General features: G+C 44.3%; 1 protein-coding gene across 4 annotated transcripts in view; it reads left to right on the forward strand.

Moving 5' to 3' along the window:
- LOC127577121 (cadherin-11-like) overlaps positions 1-15,745 on the forward strand; it is a 235,210-nt gene that overhangs the window by 25,837 nt on the left and 193,628 nt on the right. Inside the window, exon 1 of one of the 4 annotated variants that reach the window (XM_052028024.1) lies at positions 3,545-3,675. The exons of the other annotated variants lie outside the window; for them this stretch is intronic. The gene's annotated coding sequence lies outside the window, so the exon portion shown is untranslated. Of the gene's footprint in view, positions 1-3,544; positions 3,676-15,745 lie in introns of those variants that run through there. 4 annotated transcript variants of the gene reach the window in all.

Raw genomic sequence — 15,745 nt, forward strand, 5'->3', positions numbered from 1 at the left:
GTCTGTTTACAGTGATTAAATTAATAAAACAGGTTGGTTCATTGGGATTAACACACACAAAGTGCTGGAGGAACTCAGCAGGTCAGGCAGCATCTATGGAGGGAAATAAACAGTAGACGTTTCGGGCCGAGACCCTTCAGTACTGTAACGGAAGAGGGCAGAAGCCAGAATAAGAAGGTTGGGGAGGAGGAGGAGCACACGCTGGCAGGTGATAGCTGAGTCCAGGTGAGAAGGGGAAGGCAAGTGGGTGGAGATGGGGGTGGGGGAAGGGGGGAGATGTAAGAAGGTGAGAGGTAGAAGAAGCAAAGGGCTGAAGAAGAAGGAATCCAGTAGGAGAGGGCAGTGGACCATGGAATAAAGGGAAGGAGGTGGGGAATAGATGGGCAGGTCATGATGGCCGAGGAAGGGGAAAGGGGGCCACAGGAATGAGGGAAGACAAAGGAGGACGGGGGTCCTTTTGGATTGTTTGGAACGTAAGTGACAGGAAAGGGTTTGTCCCGCTAAAATCCTCCAGCAGATTAGATAGGCAGCAATATGGATTTCAGTATTGAGCAGGCAAATTATTTTCCTTGTTCGACTGACAATGTGCAATGAATAGGCACACTGCTCTCTGGGCTGAAAATTACACTTTAGAAAGAATATTTAAATTATGTACAGATTATTTTTGGAAGGTTGTGATCTTTCTGATTCTGTGAATCTTTGGATTTCTCCACCCTAGGGAGCTGCAGTGCTTAGCTGTTGAGTAGATTCAAGGCTGAGAATGATATATTCTTGGGTACTGAGGCAATTAAGGAATATGTGAATCAGATGTAAAACCAGATTCAAAAACAGTATTGAATGGTGAAATCGCTTGGGGGGGGTGGGTACATGGTTGAAAGTAAGGGAAGGACTGCCCTTCTTTGAGCAGCATTGGCTCTTTGGAGTCCTGAAGAATGAAAGGTGACCTCAATCACGTCAAATTCTGAGGGAGTTTGATGGGGTGGACATTTCCCCTGATGGGGGAATCAAGAACTGGGGGAACAGTTGCAGGAAAAGCCTGAGTGTCAGAGGAATTTCTTCTCCAGTGAGCTGTGAAGGCTAGGTCTGACAGATTGTTTGACGATAGGGGTCAAGGATTATAGGGAGCAGAATGAAAGTGGACGGAAGCCAAGATCAGATGGATTGGCCTGAAATCGTGAAGCAGCCTCCAAGGCCATATGCGAGACTCCTGATCCAGTTCCTTCTGCTCCCTGTCTGACCTTCAGCTGACATTGCTAAGATAAATACCCAAAAGTAATCTCATTCTTTTGTGGAAGTTTGCTGTGCATTCAATGGGCTGCCACATTTCATATATTACCACTCTTAAAGAGAGTACTTAATTGTCTGTAAAATAATTTACAGTATTCTGAGTTTGAGAAGAAATATGGGTTTGCTTGTCTTTCCTTCTACCATTTATGGAAAGGTTGTACATTCTTGTCAGCACCCGAGTTCTTCTGTTTGATGTGTTTGTGTAAGGTGGAAGGGGCCAGCACTCTATCCTCTCCAAACATTCTCTTTGTTTATTGTGAGTGGGTTCATACTGGCAACCAATGACCTCATTGACATTGGTGTAGCTCAGCAAGCAGTGGCTGGAGATACGAGTTCAAATTCCATCACAGCAGCAGAAGAATTTAACTTCAAGTAACAAAATAAATAGATAACGGTAGCAATGAAACTGTTGGATCGTCCTAAAAAGAGAGACACAAGAGACCGCAGATGCTGGGATCTGGAGCAGAAAATAAGCTGCTAGAGGAACTCAGTGGGTCAGGCAGCATCTGTGGAGGCAGAGGGATGGTGGACATTACGGATCGAGTTCCTGCTTGTTGACTGTCTTTTTGCCTCCGCAGATGCTGTCTGACCTGCTGAGTTCCTCCAGAAGTTTGTTTTTCGTCCTAAAAACACATTTAGTTCACTTATAGAGTTATACAGTGCAGAAACAGGCCGACTCATCCATGCCAACCAAGGAGTCTTTCAAGCTAGTCCCATTCGCTTGCCTTTAGTCCATATCCCTTTAAACCATTCCTACCCATGCACCCATCCACATTTCTTTTAAACATTGTAATTGTACCCGCCTCTACCACTTCCTCTGGCAGCTCGTTCCATATACCAACCACTCTCTGTGTGGAAAAACTTCCCCTCAGGCCCTTTTTAAACCTTTCCCCTCTCACCTTGAATCTATACCCTCTAGTTTTAGATTCCCCTACCCTGGGGAAAAGACTGTGATCACCTGTTGCCTTATCTATGGCCTTCATGATTTTATATACCTCTAAAGCCTCCCTATGCTCCAGGGAAAAAAAGTCCCAGCCTATCCAACCTCTCCTTATAACTCAAACCCTCTAGTCCCTATAGCGTCTTTGGGAAGTCAAATCAACAGAGGACTATGAGTGGTAGGGCACTAGAGAGTGTAATGGAACAGAGGAACCCAGGAGTACAAGTTGGTAGATCACTGAAAATGGCATCACAGGCAGATAGGGTGGTGAAAAAGGTGTTTAGAACGCTGGTCTTCATCAGCTGGGGCACTGAGTACAGGAGTTGGGACATTATGTTGCAGTTGTATACGTCGTTGGTAAGGCTGCACTTGGAGCACTGTGCAGAGTTTTGGTCACCCTGTTATAGAAAAGATGTGGTTAAACTGGAAAGAGTGCAGAGACAATTTTTGACAGGACTGGGGGGCCTGAGTTATCGGGAGAGGTTGGCCAGGCTAGGTCTTGGAACATAGGAGAATGAGGGGGCGACCTTATAGAAGTGTTTAAAATTATGAGAGGCATAGATAAGGTGGATGGTAACAGTCTTTTCCCCAGGGTAGGGGAGTCCAAAACTAGGGGGCATAGATTTGGGGTGAGAAGGGAAAGATTTAAAAGGGACCTGAGGGGCAACTTTTTCACACAGAGGGTGGTGGGTATATGGAACGAGCTGCCAGAGGAAATGGGTGAGGCAGGTACACCAGTGTCATTTAAGAAGCACTCAGACAGGTACATGGAAGGGCAGGGCTTGGAGGGGTATGGGCCGAACGCAGGAAATTAGGACTAGCTGGGTGGACAACATGGTTGACTTGTTGGGCTGAAGGGCCTGTATCCGTGCTATATTGTTCTATGACCTAATAACATCCCCATGAATCTTTTCTGCACCCTTTCTATCTGAATAATATCCTTGTTGTAGCTGACGACACTTCCAAGTGTGGTCTCACCACCGACTGGCAACATACTGACCCAACTCCTGTACTCAGTGCCAAAGGATAGTGTGCCAAATGCCTTCTTCACCGCTCTGTCTTCAGAGAAGGGAATCTGCTACCTTTCAATGGGTCTGGCTAATAGTTGACGCCAGACCACAGCAAGTTCATTGACTGTTCGCTGTCAGTGAGGCATAGAGTCATTGCAGTGTGAAGGAAGCCCCTTTGTTCATTGAGTCCGCGTGACTCTCTCCAGTCTTCCTATTCTCCTGCTCTACTCTGCAGATCAGTGACCTCTGCATCCCATAAACAAATACGTAAACAGTTCCTTGTACACACTGCGATGAAGGTAGGAGTGTTTTGGTTGAGTTTAAGCTTATGGATTGGGACCGGCGGGTTGATTCTGTAATCTACGGGCAAAGAACAACAAGGAATTGTCTGAAAAACTTCACGGACCATGGAGGATTGGAACTGCAGAAAGATTAAGTGTAAGAAGCTTTCTTGGTCTTTACTGAAGGATCTCTGTGCACACAGACAGACTCGATAATTTGGTATGTGCACGTAGTTCTAGTTTGTTGAAGCCTACCATTGCTAAAATTATAGGAATATATAGCCTGTATATTTATATCTGAAGTCTGCAATCGCATTGAATCATCTCTACTTAAAACCTGACCTTATATAGAACATTTCAAAATATTTGTTTTGATGTGTGTCAGGCATGCATTCTGAGTCTGAAGGTTACAAGTTCAAGTCCTTCTCCAGACCGACATTCTAGTGCAATGCTGAGGCAGTGGTACATTAAGGAGAGGCTTGTTTAAGATGGATTAACAAATGAGGCCCTGTCTGCTACCTTAGGTGGATATAGAATATTTCTCTCTAGGGGAAGAGCAGGGATGTTCTCCCTGGTGTCCTGGCTGATGTTTATCCCTTGAAACAGATGATTTAGCCAGTAGCATGTTGCTGTATGCAGAGGTTTGTGCACAGAAAGTGGCTGCACTTCGAAAGATGTTGGGTTCAAAGTGGTTTGGGACATTGCGAGGACTGGGATGATGTTGGTCTGTAGTCTCCAACACCTGTGATGTCATGAGGAGAGACTGAGCAGACTGCGATTATATTTGTTAGAATTTAGACAAATGGAAAGAGACCTCATTGAAATTTAGAAAATTCTTGAAGTGCTTGATAGGGTGGATGCAGGGAAAATGACTCCCCTGGCTAAGGGATCTAGGGCTAGGGAGCACAGTCTGGGGTAGACTGAGGAGAAAGTTCTTCACCCAGAGGAGGGTGAATCTTTGGAATTCTCTACCTCGGAGAGGTGTGGGAGCTCGGTCATTGTGTTCATTCAAGACACAGATTGATTGACTTCTGGACATTGAGGAAATCAAGGGGGCATAGGGGTAATGCTGGAAAATTGCCCTGAGAAGAAAATCAGCCATGATCTTGAAGAATGGTAGAACGTACTCGAAGGGCTAGATAGCCCACTTCTTGTTTTTTATGTACTTGTGTCTGTCATCGATGATAACACTTATACAGATCCTTCAAAATACCCAAAGTTTTCCAAAGTTGCATTACCGGAGTGTTAGCAAACACTAGTGACACTGAGCCACATGAGGAGATATCAGAGCACACGGTGAAGTGTTTGGTCAAAGGGAAAGGCTTTCAGGGGTTTTGTGTGCATTGCTCCAGGTTTCCAGCATCTCTCTTGTGATTCAGGCTTTAAGGAGTGTCTTGCAAATGGAAAGAGAGGCAGAGAGGTTCAGTGAGTGAATTCTGGAGCTCTGGGCCTTCAGAAGGCAGAGCTGCCAATGGTAGAATTATTAAATTAGACTTAGAATGGTAGAATTATGGAGGCAGGTACATTGGTCAAATTCAAGAGATTACTAGAGCGATTTATGGAGGAATTTAAAATAAGAGATATGTGGGAGGAAGGGGTTAGATAGGCGAGGTTTAAAGGTTGGCACAACATTGTGGGCCAAAGGGCCTGTGTTGTGCTGTACTGTTCTATGTTCTATGTAAATTTGTTGAGATGGAGCCGGACTTCAGTGTCAGAGCAGGACGGATATCTCAGATATTCTAGGGCTGCTGGAGGTTACAGAGGTGGGTAGGAGGGAGTCCACTGAGAGGTTTTGCGAAATATATCCAGGTGCATAGATTTCTATATACCAGCAATATTGGGAGAGAGCAGGAATATGGTATTTAGGGTGACTTTAAGCTGAGAGGAGGCAAGTTTAAAGGAGATGTGCGGGGCAAGTTTTTTACACAGAGAGTGGTGGGTGCCTGGAACACACTGTCAGGGGAGGGAGTGGAAGCAGATACAACAGCAACATTTAAGAATAGGCCAAATGGAAAAAGAAATAAGAATGAAGGAAGAGTAAGAAAAAAAATTATCAGAAGTATCCAGATGAGCACCTGAATTGCAAAGGCATAGAAGGATATGGAGCTGGTAAATTAGATTATTATAGGTGAGAACGATGGTGGGTTGAGGCTCTGTTTCTGTGTTGTGAGCTTCTGTGATTCCATGAACCTCCTCTCTGCAGGAGTGAGATTCAAATTATTTCATTTGGCCTCTGCTTTTGTGATGTTTCAGGAACCTTGAGCTACAGTGGCTTTAATAAGGAAAAGGAGCAATTTCTGGAAGTTGTCTGGATGATGAGGGGCAGTGGCCATTTGCACAAAGCAAAAGTCGGAGCAATAGAAACCCTGCGCCAATTTGTGAAGCCCTACCATCTCTTAGTCATACAGTCATACAGCATGGAAACAGGCCCTCTTGCTTAACTCACCCATGCCAACTAAGCCAGTCCCATTTCCCTGCATTTGGCCCTCTAACCTTTCCTATCCATATCCTACCCAGGTCATTCTCTCTTCTCTCCTCTCCCATCAGGCAGAAGATACAGGAGCCTGAGGGCACACACCACCAGGCTCAAGGACAGCTTCTATCCCACATTGATAAGACTATTGAACGGTTCCCTTGTACAATGAGATGGACTCTGACCTCACGATCTATCTTTTTGTGACCCTGCACCTTATGTAGCTGTGACACTTTACTCCGTACTGTTATTGTTTTTATCTGTACTACCTCAATGCACTCTGTACTAACTCAATGTAACTGCACTGTGTAATGAATTGATCTGTACAATCGGTTTGCAAGACAAATTTTTCACTGTACCTTGGTACAAGTGACAATAATAAACCAATACCAATACGTATAAATGTCTTTTAGACGCTGTAATTGTACCCGCCTCTATCATTTCCTCTGGCAGCTCAATCTATATACCCACCACCTTCTGTGTAAGAAAACTTGCCCCTCAACCCTCCCCCCTTTTAAGCCCCTCATAATTTTATAAACCTCTGTAATGTCACCCGCCTCCTTATCTCTAGGGAAAACAAGCCCCAGTGTCTCCAATCTCTCCTTTTAACTCGAGCCCTCCAGTCCTGGCAACATACTTAAGAATCTTTTCTGCACCCCTTCTTGCGTAATCACTTCCTTTCTCTCCCACATCCCTTCTAGCTGTAAACTCCTGGGTTATTTACACACTAACAATGGCAAGTTCTATTATTCTTCCCAGAATTTCTCTGTCCAATATGTTTGGTCTCAGAACAAATGACCTGTGCAAAGATTGTTTCTGAACTGCGTCAGACAGATGGTGACTGTTGGCTACACCCAATTGGTGGCAATCTCATCCCTTGATTTGGAAGGCAGGTCATTGAAATTTTGCTCCAGGAATTGAACACATAATCCGGCCTGACAGTCTGCGTTAATGTCACAGGGCTGCTGCACTACCACTGGATAATGTGGCAAACACATCCCGTTCCAATAAACACATTGTACATTTTCATAGTACCAGTGTTGTAGTAAAATGCCCACAGGTACTATGAGAACATGATGTCAAGCCACATAAGGAGATTTGAGGACAAAGTCGGAGATTTTAAGAAACGTTTTTCAAAAGACATTTGGTGAGGTAGCACAAAGGCTCCCAGGGTTGATGTGATATATTCGTGCTGTGTTATAAGGAGTAGCTGGACAAACTAGGGTTGTTTTCTCTGGAGCAGCAGAGGCTGAGGGGAGATCTGATAGAAGTTTATGAAATTATGAGAGGCATAGATAGAATAGACAGCCGGTGTCTTTGTCCCAGGGTCAAAATGTCTAATACCAGAGGGCAGGCATTTGAGGTGAGAGGGGCAAATTCAAAGGAGATGTGTGGGGCAAGTTTTTTTTACACAGAGTGGTGGGTGCCTGGAATGTGCTGCCAGGGGTGGTGGTGGAGACAGATACAATAGAGGCTCTTAGGTAGGCACATGAATGTGCAGAGAATGGAGGGATATGGACACTGTGTAGGCAGAAGGGAATGGATGACATTAGGTTAATTAGTTCGGCACAGTATCGCCCGTTTCTGTGCTGGACTGTTCTATGCTTTATGTTTTATGGTCTATAAGCACGAATAGAGAACTGGTTAAAGAACAGAAAACAGAAAGTAGGAGTAAACAGCTCTTTTTCACGTTGACAGCTTGTTACTTGTAGGGTGCCAAAAGAATCAGCAGTGGTCCTCAGCAACTTACAGCCTGTATTAATTACTTGGAGCAGCAATTCTTAAACTGATCCAAGGTCGGACCTGAACTCCTTGCTGGTGGGTCTTATGTTTGGGGAAGGTTTATCCCCTTGTCTCAGTTGGCTTCTGCCATGCTATCTGTATCCACAGCCCTCCCCACAATCAGCCATGATCCTGTTGATTGATGGAAGAGGTCTAAGGTAACAAGAGGGCACAGTGGGTAGACCTGCTGTCTCGCAGCTCCAGAGACCCGGGTTCAGTCCCGACCTCCAGCGCTGTCTGTGTAGAGGTTGCATGTTCTCCCTGCGACCACATAAGTTTCCCCTGTGTGCTCTGGTATCCTCCACATCCCAAAGATGTTCAGGTTAGTAGGTATATTGGCTGCTGTAAGTTGCTCCAAGTGTGTAGGTGAGTGTTAGAATCTGAGGGGGAGCTGGTGGGAATGTGGGGAGAATAAAATGGGATTCATGTAGGATTAGTGCAAGTGGGTTATTGATATGCAGACTCAAAGTGCTGACAGACTTATTCTGCACAGTACATCTCTATGCATGCCTATACCTGGTTCTGCTCTGGAGAGCTGGGGAGAATAAATAGACGATGTGGATAGTTGAAAGCGTGTCAACCAAAGGTGCACTATAGATCAGGGATGGGCTGAGAGCAAGAAGTAAAGGAGCATAGATTTCCTGAGGTTGTGGAGCTGGAGCAGCTCACTGAGATGGCAGTGTGATCGAGGTAGGAAATGAATCTGAAACGGAATCATTGTCTGATGGAAGGGGACAATTAAGTCAGTTAACTCAGTGGAGGGGTTGGGAGATTAAGACAGAAAGTGCACGGAATCATCATCTGTTTAAAGAAGAACAGTCAACGTTTTGGGTGTACAACCTTTCATCAGAACTGGGAAGGACAGAGATGTGTTAGTTTTCAGGAGGAGAGGAGATGAGGGAGCAATGGGTAGAACAAAGAAAATGGTCGTGATAGGACGAGCAGAAATGGCTTAATGGTGGTGGTTACCAACACATTCGACTTCTGAATCTGCGTAATGTGTTGTTAGTGGTAAGATTATGAGTCCTGAAGTAGATTCGGTTAAGACATACACTACAGAGTTTTGGCAGAGATCAAATGTAGACAGGCTGCAAGATTTTGTTTTGAAGATTAAGGAGTTCCGTAATGATCCAGCCAAGGCTCCTCTTTCAATAAACACGCAATGCAATGGATAGATTGGCCACTGCTCATTTTGCTGAATCTGGAATTGCAGTGCACACAAAATGGCTGCCAAATTTCCATACATAACTGCCAATGCAAAGTAATTCATTACACGTGAAGTGGTTTGAAGTGTTTCCTGAGACATGAGATAAAGTGTTACCTATCTCCATTATATAAAACGTACCACTGTGTATGCCTGACAGCACCAACTCAGTTTGAATTGAAGTCAAAAGAGATTCCTAGATAGATGATATCAGATTCTTTACAATTGATGCTGAGCTTCTTAACTCTTCAGTGAAGTGTCAGTAAACATTCCTTCTGGGCTTATATCTATCTTTGGGAAAGATTACTGTTCTGTTTCAGGTCTGTAGTTTAAATCTGATGCACAGTGCTTATGTTAAATTACTTTTTATTAATGTGAGATTAGAATGAGCTCTGGCTCACATTAGAATGTTCTCTCAAGTTTATTCAGTTTCTCTTGCATTCAATGAGTGATTCAAAACCAGGACTCACTCCCTGTCCAGTGTTGGGAGAGTGCTGCATTGTTAGCTGTCCCAACTCAATCTTTCACAGATTCCCAAAGCACTTTACAACCACTGATCTAGATTTTCTTTTCACAGAAAAATGTAGCAAAGGGCAACAGACCATTTGCGCACAGCAAGTTCCCACAAAAAGTAACGTGATTGGAGGATAAACATAGGCCAGGGCTCTGACGAGAAGTAGAAGCCAGTGTAAGCCATTCATCCCCTCCCTATCATGATTGCTGCTCCACTCAATTAGATCATGGCTGATATTTTTACCTCATTGCCATTCCCTGCACTAACCCCTTACCCCTTAGTAGCTAAAAATCTATTGACTGTTGGAAAAATTGTGGTTAACATCAAGGAGAAAACATTCCAAAGGCTGGAGTCATACCTCACAGAAAGGAAGATGTTTGTGGGTCTTGGAGGTCAGTCAGCCCAGTCCCAGGACATCACTGCATGAGTTAGTCAGGGTAGTGTCCTGGGCTCAACCATCTTCAGCTGTGTCATCAATGACCTTCCTTCCATCATCAAGGTCAGAAGTGGAGGATTCATTGATGATTGCACAATATTCACTTCTATTCACAACTCCTCAACACGTGAAGCCTGCAATAAGACCTGAACAACATTCTGGTACGGGGTTGATAAATGGCAAGAAAAAAACTCAGCAAATTAAAGTCTCATTCAAAAGGCAAAGCAGTGATCAGCCAACAAGAGAGAGAGTTTAACATTCCAACAAAAGAGAGTCTAAACATCTACCCTTGATGTTTAATAACATAATAGCAAATCACTTGAGAGCAAAATGTGGACTTGCTCCCAAAACTCCCAAATGGATTAACGGGTGGTCCAGATTCTTCCATTAGCTGTCATGTAGGACCTTAGATAGAGAGGGTTGCAAGTACAGAGAGGCTGTGCTATCTGTGGCCTGGAAGGATTTTTGGATCCTTAATGTATCCGGCTCTGAGGACAATTATTGAGTCATTCCCCCTCCTTAAACCTGCTGATCACAGAGCTCACTCTGTCATCCTTTGGTAAGAAGAAATGGCGGAGGCTGAGGGGAGGCCTGATAGAAGTTTATAAGATTATGAGAGGCACAGATGGAGTAGACAGCCATTATCTTTGTCCCAGGGTCAAAATGTCTGATACTAGAGAGCATGCATTTAAAGTGAGAGGGGGGGAAGTTCAAAGGAGATGTACAGGGCAAGTTTTTTTTACCCAGAGAGTGGTGGGTGCCTGGAATGTGCTGCCAGGGACGGTGGTAGAGGCAGATACAATAGAGGCGTTTAAGAGTCTCTTAGATAGGCACATGGATGTGCAGGTAATGGAGGGGTACGGACATTGTGTAGGCAGAAGGGATTCGTTTAGTTAGGCGTTTAGTGACTAGTTTAATTAGTTCGGCACAACATCGTGGGCCAAAGGGCCTGTTCCTGTGCTGGACTGTTCGATGTTCTAAGAAACACAAGCAAGTCTCATCCTGCTCTACAGAGTGGACTCTGGATCAAACAGTGATCTTGTAAGTTGTAGTTGGTACTTTAAGCTTGAAAAGTGTCAAGTTTTATTTGACTACTGGACTGCTACTCTAAACACACACTCCAAGTGGGGCTGGAGGTGGAGATTAAACATGGGAATGAGGTGGGCTTGAAATTGCTTTGCAAATCTTTTTAGGCATGGCACTAAGAGAGCTTTCTACTGGATCAGGAGGCCCAAAGGATTAACCCTTCATTCAACCTCGCTGACCTGAACCCTCAGTACCTCATAGCTCCCCAGAAACATCTCAGAGAAGGACTTTATCTCAGCATCTTATGGCTAAGGCACATGTAGCATGTGGAAGTAATGAATTTACTTGTTGGGTCACAAAACAATATTTATTGGCAAAAAAACAAATTCAGTCAGTCGAGCACCATCAGTAGAGACGAAGGGATTGTCAATGTTTCAGGTCTCTGCCTTGACCTGAGATGTTGACCATCCCTTTCCCCTCAAAGATGCTGCTCGACCCACTGAGTTCCTCTAGCAGTTTTTATGTTGCGCTAGATTCCAGCATCTGCAGTCTCCTGTGTCTCCAGAATATTTATTCAACAATGAGAAAGTAGTGAATGTTGGTGTATAGAGGGATAGTGGTGGAATTGTTCATGACAGGGAGATAATGAGCTTGCAGCTGCATCAATCCATTAGATAGATCACGAGCGGACAATATGGGAAAGTTTTTAATGAGCAGACAATATGGGAGAGTTTATAAAGGGGGGGAGGGCTAATTAAGATGGTATTAGGCAGGAACTTGGGACCGTAAATTGGGAACAGATGCTCTCGGGGAGATGCACAGCAGAAATGTGGAGGCTGCTTAGGGAACACTTGCATGGGGTTCTGGATAGGTTTGTCCCACTGAGACAGGGAAAGGATGGTAGGGTGAAGGAACTAAGAGAGGTGAAATATTTAGTCAAGAGGAAGAAGGAAGCATACTTAAGGTTTAGGAAGCAAAAATCAGGCAGGGCTCTTGAGAATTATAAGGTGGCCAGAAAGGGGATTAAGAAGGGACTTAAGAGAGCTAGAAGGGGACATGAGAAGGCCTTGGCGAGTGGGATTGAGGAAAACCCCAAGACGTTCTACACGTATGTGAAGAACAGGAGGATGACGAGACTTTGACGAATGTGAAGTCAGCGTAGAACAGGTTAATGTGCTGGAGTGTGTTGAGGTCAAGAAAGAGGCAGTGTTGGAGCTTCTGAAAAACATTAGGATAGATAAGTCCCTGGGGCCGGACAGGATATACCCCAGGTTACTACGGGAAGCGAGCAAAGAGATTGCAGGGGTGTTGACAGTAATATTTGCATCCTTCCTGGCCGCTAGAGTGGTACTAGAGGATTGGAGGATGGCAAATGTTGTTCCCTTGTTCAAGAAAGGGAATAGGGATAATCCCGAATCTTGCGTCAGTCATGGGTAAGCTGTTGGAGAGGATTCTTAGCAACAGGATTTATGAGCATTTGGAGAAGTATAGTCTTATTAGGATAGTTAGTTTGGCTTTGTGAGGGGCAGGTTGTGCCTCACGAGCCTAATTGAGTTTTTCGAGGAGGTGACAAAACAAATTGAGAAAGGTAGAGCGGTGGATGTGATGTATATGGACTTCAGTAAGGCACTTGACAAGGTTCCCCATGGTAGGCTCATCCAGAAAGTCATGAGGCATGGGATCCATGGAGACTTGGCTGTGTGGAATCAGAATTGGCTTGCCCACAGAAGGCAGAGGTGGTAGTAGATGGACAGTATTCTGCCTGGAGGTCAGTCAGTAGTGCTTCGCAGGGATCTGTTCTGGGACCCCTGCTCTTTGTGATTTTTATAAATGACTTGGATGAGGAAGTGGGGGGGGGAGGGGGATGGGTTAGTAAGTTTGCAGATGGCATGAAGGTTGGAGGTGCTGTGGATAGTGTAGAAGGTTGTAGGTTACAACAGGATATAGACAGGATGCAGAGTTGGGCAGAATCCGGACAAGTGTGAAGTGGTACACTTTGGAAGAACAAACTTGAAGGCAGAGTATGAGGTTAAAAGCAAGAGCAAGAGGAGGCTAACTGGCCCTTTGAGCCTCCTACGACATTCATCAAGATCATGACTGATCTACCTAAGGGGTACTTTCTTGAACAATACTCACATTCCTTGGTTACCAATCTCCAGAAGTCTATCAGTCTCTGTTTTAAATAAACCTGATGTCTGAGCCTCCACATCCCTCCAGAAGAATTTCTCAGGTTCCCAGCTTGAGTGGAGAAATTTCTCTTCATCTTGATCCTAAATGATCGAGCCTTTCTTCTCAAACTGATCAAGCCTTTCTTCCCAGCCCTAGACGCATCAGCCAAGGGAAACATCCCCTCTGCCTCCCTTTTATTAACATCTTTAAGAGTTTTGCAGGTTTCAATAGAATATCTCATTGTTCTAAACTCTGGAGACTACAGTCCCCACCTATTCAATCTCTCCTTGTATGGCAAAACCTCATTGCGACTGGATATTAACAAATATAGCTCATTTACTCAAAAAAAAGAGACAGAAAGCAAAAAACTCGCAGAAAGCCAGTTGACTTCACATTTGTCAGAAGGAAAGTGTTCGAAGTTCCAGTTAAAGAATATATATCAGGGCACTTAGACAAGATCAAAGTAATTAGGCACAAATCATCTGGCTTCTGTGAAAGGGAAATCATGTTTGACCAATTTATTGGTGTTCTTTGAAAAAGTAACGTGCTACGGATTAAGGGGAACCAGTGCATGTACTATATTTAGATTTCCAAAAGGCATTTGATAAGGCACCACATCAAAGGCTGCAGTTTTTACTGTGGAGGGAAAAGAACTTTGTGTGTAGGAGGTAACATATATTTTCGTCATTGGCAAGATGTAACAAACATGTGCCATAAGTATTGTTGCTGGGGCCTTAACTTCTAGCAAATTATATAAAAGACTTGGATGAAGGCACTGAAGATCTGGTTGCTAAATTTGTTCATGACTCAAAGACAGGTAGCAAAATAAATTGTGAAAAGGACACAGGAGGCTTCAAAGAGATATAAATAGGTTAAATGTGTGGGCAAAAATTTGGCAAACAGTAAGTAATGTGGGAAAATGTATAATTGTCCGTTTTGATAGGAAAAATCAAACACATGTAGGCAGGGCCCTGGGGAGTGTTGTAGAACAGAGGGACCTTGGAGTATAAGTATTTGGCTCCCTGAAAATGGGCATATGTAGGCAGAGTGGTGAAGAAGGCTTTTGGCACACTGGTCTTCCTCAGTCAGGGCACTGAGTATAAAAGTTGAGAGGTCATGGTGTGGTTATCCAGGATGCTGGTGACTTGGAGTATTGTGTTCAGTTCTGGTCGCCCTGCTATAGGAAAGATGTTATTAAACTGGAAAGAGTGCAGAGAAGAGTTTCAAGGATGTTGCCAGGACTTGAAGGACTGAGTTATAGGGAGAGGTTGGACAGGCTAGGACTTTATTCCTTGGAGCATAGGAGACTGAGAAGTGATCTTAAAGAGGTGAATAAAATCATGAGGGGCATAGACAGGGTGAATGCACACAGTCTTTTTCCTAGGGTTGGAGAATCAAGAACTAGAGGGCACAGGTTTATGGTGAGATGGGAGAGATTTAATAGGAATCTGAGGGCAACTTTGTTACACAAGGGGTGGTATGTATGCGGAATGAGCTGCCAGAGGAAGTGGTCAAGGCAGGTACAATGACAACTTTTAAAAGACAGTTGGACAGGTACATGGAAAAGTTTAAAAGGATATGGCCAAACACTGGGAAATGGGACTAGCTTGATGGGACATCACGGTCACCATGGACCAGTTGGGCCGAAGGGCCTGTTTCCATTCTGTATAACTATGACCTTGACTCTAAATATTGTCTAAATTGTGGATATTTCAGGGCTTTGGGATGCAGAGAAATCTGGGTATCCTAGTGCATGATTCACAAAAAGGCTATTGTGCAAGTGTAGTCAGTAAATATTGGTATAGATATTGGTCTATTATTGTCACGTGCACCAAGGTACAGTGAAAAACTTGTTTTGCATACAGTTCATACAGATCGTTGCATTACGACAGTGTAAATGCAGAATAAAGTGTTACAGTTACAGCGAAAGTGCAGTGCAGGCAGACAATAAGGTGCAAGGTCATAACAAGATAGATTGTGAGGTCAAGAGTCTATCTTATTGTACTAGGGAAATGTTCAATTGTCTTATAACAGTGAGATAGAAGCTGTCCTTGATCCTGGTGGTTCATGCTTTCTGGTTTTTGTATCTTCTGCCCGATGGGAAGGGGGAGAAGAGAGAATGTCCGGGGTGGTGGGGTCTTTGATTACGTTGGCTGCTTTACCGAGGCAGCGAGAAGTGTAGACAGAGTCCGTGGAGGGGAGGCTGGTTTCCGTGATGTGCTGAGCTGTGTCCACAACTCAATGAAGTTTCTTGCGATCACAGGCAGAGCAGTTGCCGTACCAAGCCGTGATGCATCCGGATAGGATGCTTTCTGTGGTGCATCGATTAAAAGTTGATGAGGGTCAAAGAAGGCATGCCGAATTTCTTTAGCCTCCTGAGGAACAGATACAGTGAAAACCTTTTGCTTTACGTGCCATCCAGACAGATTATCCCTACATAATTACATTGAGGTAGTAAAAAGAAAACAGAATTCAGAATAGATGGGGATGAGGAAAGATGGGAGAGCCTAGTGGACCATAGACACATTGGGCAGAGTGGCCTGTTTGTGTGTTATGTGTCCCAGGTAATCCAATCCCATGAAAGGGGGCTGCAGATAGAGTCATACAGCAATACAGCATGGAT

The sequence above is a fragment of the Pristis pectinata genome, chromosome 13, assembly GCF_009764475.1.
Source record: "Pristis pectinata isolate sPriPec2 chromosome 13, sPriPec2.1.pri, whole genome shotgun sequence".
Taxonomy (NCBI): domain Eukaryota; kingdom Metazoa; phylum Chordata; class Chondrichthyes; order Rhinopristiformes; family Pristidae; genus Pristis; species Pristis pectinata.